Source organism: Lygodium microphyllum, chromosome 9 (genome assembly GCF_053477565.2).
Source record: "Lygodium microphyllum isolate KBCC chromosome 9, Lygodium_microphyllum_v1.1.10, whole genome shotgun sequence".
Classification (NCBI taxonomy): domain Eukaryota; kingdom Viridiplantae; phylum Streptophyta; class Polypodiopsida; order Schizaeales; family Lygodiaceae; genus Lygodium; species Lygodium microphyllum.
In genome coordinates, this window is record NC_141143.1 from 84,437,433 (window position 1) to 84,440,950 (window position 3,518).

General features: G+C 42.6%; 1 pseudogene; it reads left to right on the top strand.

The window, feature by feature from the left end:
* The first annotated feature begins 995 nt into the window (after positions 1-995).
* Positions 996-3,042, top strand: LOC148031251 (putative sugar phosphate/phosphate translocator At5g05820 pseudogene; annotated as a pseudogene).
* The last annotated feature ends 476 nt before the right edge of the window (positions 3,043-3,518 follow it).

The window sequence follows — 3,518 nt, forward strand, 5'->3', positions numbered from 1 at the left end:
TCTAGCAAAATGTCATTGTGAGTTAGGTAAGAAGAGTTTTCAACATCATAGAGAAAAAAAATCTATAGAAAAAGTGAACAAAAGAAATAGTAATCCAAGAGAAAGAAGAGATCAAATTGTGGTACATATTTCTCATGTAAAATCTTGAGCTTGATCCCTATAGGGCATATGTATCCACATAAAGACACTAAATTAGAGGCTATGGCTTAGTAAAAAACTAGTTTACTTCATTCCATAAGATTCAATATTCTCCATACATGACATCAAGAATCAAATAATAGGTATGAGGATCAAAAATAGGTCCACACTTGTATTAGAATAGTTTGTATCAAAGAAATCCACATGGACCAATAATACCTTATTTTGAAGCTTTCAAGGATTATATTTTAGCCTATAGATCTATACTTTAATCTACTATAGCATAGAGCAAGAATATTCTAAAACAATCCATGTAAAACTTTTATTTGGGATATTGTAGAGCAATAATCTCTCAGAGATTCAAGGTTGATCAAAGGATTTCTTAGATGAATAATAGTAAATAGCCATTTTGCCATGTTTAGAATAGCCTATTATGGTCTAGTAGTTCACATAGTATACCTCTGATACTTCATAAAATCTTCAGCTTCCTCTTCCCTAGACTTCTCCAATGCTTACTAGATGATCCGTGCATGCCCAATATGCTTTCATGCCTAATGAGATTACCTTGTAATAACTACCAATACTATGATGCTATAAACCACTTGTTCAAATATGATGCTAAAGCAGACTCCACAATTTTCATGCTAATCTCTCATTTAGGAAGTTAACCAACTTAGATAGATGAACTTTAGGCACTAGAATTGGTTACAAATTTCAAGTTAGATGAGGAATAGTAAATGTTAGCTATATATAATCTATCTATATATATAGTCTGTCTATATATAGCCCCAAGTCCCTTCTATATATTCCTATCATGTGTGTTCAGTTGATACACTTATCGGGTTCCACTTCCTATGTCTCATATCTCTCTTGTCTCCTCTCGTCTCTCGTATTCCTCGCAGTTTCGAACATGGTATCAGAGCGCACAAATATGCTGGAGCTGGAGGAGAAGGAATGGGTGCTCTCCATCAAGGGCATGCTCGACGCGTGCTTGTGCGGGCTCTGGGACTTCACCCGTACCACAGCGACCACGGGGAGAAGCACATACTTCGTGGGAGGTAGGTCCACCGTTGCTCCCTTCTCTCCGTCATTCCTACGTTCCCTTGAGACCTGTCATTCCTACGTTCCCTTGAGACCTTGATCCCGCCATGGCTGGTTGGCCCTCTAGGTCACGCAACCTTTGTTCCTGCAGCGCTACGTCACTCGCCGTCTGCTCATCTTGCGTGGCAAGGGATCCGTGGTCGGGGTGCTTTCTTCAGTGTGCAGGGTGCTGTCTTCAGGACGCAGGGCGCAGGGAGGACCAGGCTGGGCTTCAGCAAACCCTAAACCCTTCCCCGCGGCCGACCCTAACCTCGCATCACGATGTTGATGTCAGGTGCCGTCTCCCAGGGGAAGGAAAAGAAAGGAGCCAGAAATGGCGGCCTTCTCCCACATGGCCTGCCCCAACCAGCTAGCACCAAACTGTCGGGCAAGCTCTTCACCGTAGGGTTGATTGGAGCATGGTATTGCTCCAACATTGGGATCCTCCTCCTCAATAAGTACCTGCTCTCCAAATACCCCATCTTCCTCTCCATGTGCCACATGACTGCTTGTGCACTCCTCAGCTACATAGCCATCGCCTGGCTTAAAATGGTGCCCATGCAATCGATCCGATCTCGTGTGCAGTTCTTCAAAATCTCCGCCCTCAGTGTTGTCTTCTGTGCGTCTGTGGTGAGCGGCAACATCTCGTTAAGGTATCTGCCTGTTTCATTCAACCAAGCTGTGGGCGCAACAACACCATTCTTCACTGCAGTTTTTGCGTATTTGGTGACTCTAAGAAGGGAGGCTTGGCTAACTTATGCAACGCTGGTGCCAGTGGTTGCTGGTGTTGTAATTGCCAGTGGGGGTGAGCCCAGCTTCCATCTGTACGGATTTATCATGTGCGTTACAGCCACTGCTGCTCGAGCTTTCAAGTCAGTCCTGTAAGGCATTTTATTGTCTTCTGATGGGGAAAAGTTAAACTCCATGAACTTGCTACTCTACATGGCCCCAATTGCTATTGTAGTTTTGCTGCCAGTAACTCTGCTTATGGAGCCTAACGTCCTGGGCATAACAGTTGCTTTGGCAAGGCAAGATTCACGGATAGTCGTTTACCTTCTGATCAACTCTGCAATGGCTTATTTTGTGAACCTGTGATGGGTCTAAGAAAACAAAGGGACCAGCAGAGGATTTGGACAATAGTTCTGGCAAGCCACCTAGGCAGTTAGCTGAGATTGCTCAGTGGAGTGATGATGAGCTCCCTAATACTCTAGCCAGGACTAACAAACAAGGAAAAGGAGTTGTCCAAACTAACGAGACACAGAAAATGGGGGGACCAGCTGAGCTTTTGGGCAAAAGTTCTAGCAGGTCACCCAAGTTGTCACATGCTACTGTTTCTGTCCGGAGCGATGATGAGCTCCCTACCTTGGGAAAAATCACCAAGATAGGGGAACTAAATAGAAAAAGCACCACTTTGAGCAAAAAGACTCAAAAGGTTGGACAGAACATGCAGAGGTCTATGGAAACAGTGAACGGTTGGAAACAGCAAGGGCCTCTAAGCTCGGGCTCTTGCTCACTTGAACATTCAGTGGTCCTCCTTGGCAGGGTCACCAAGGAGGAGAGTCCTGCTGCAATCAAGCTTTGCTGTTCATTTGGCTTGTGAGCTATTCTATCTGTACATGGAAAAATGTTGGTGTGGCTCTTGCCTGCCATTGATGAGCGTCTATATTCTAGCTGATGACACATTATTTCGTTTATATTCTTTCTAGCTGATGAGGGTCTATATTTCAGCTGATGACATATTATTTTGTTTATATTCTTTCCAGCTGATGAGGGTCTATATTCCAGCTGATGACACATTATTTCGTTTATATTCTTTCCAGTTGATGAGCGTCTATATTCCAGCTGATGACAAATTGTTTAATTTATATTCTGTTCATGGGGCCCCATATGTGTTATGTGATCTATAGAGCGGTGTCGCGAACCATCTCTATAGACCTTGTGTTGTTCTAATGTCCCTGTAACATTTTTCTTTAAGTTTTGATGTGACAGATATACTGCTTACATCCCAAGTTCAGTTGAAGGAATTTCTTGGAGATTTTATCTTTTGCAGTGATGTCGCTTATCCTTATTTTATATGTTATATATTTAGGAGTGATAAAGCTATTTTGATGCCTCTGAATAGGTTGTTGTAATTCAGGAGTGATGTAGCTCCTTTCATGCCTATGAATAGGTTCTTGTAAGTTCAAATTTGTACTTATATATTTTGAATATTAATATAACGGTAGGCCTATATAGAGCTATGCGTTTTTTTCTCGAGTCCCCAAGGGTTTTTTCATCCATAGTAAGGGATCTTTATTTGA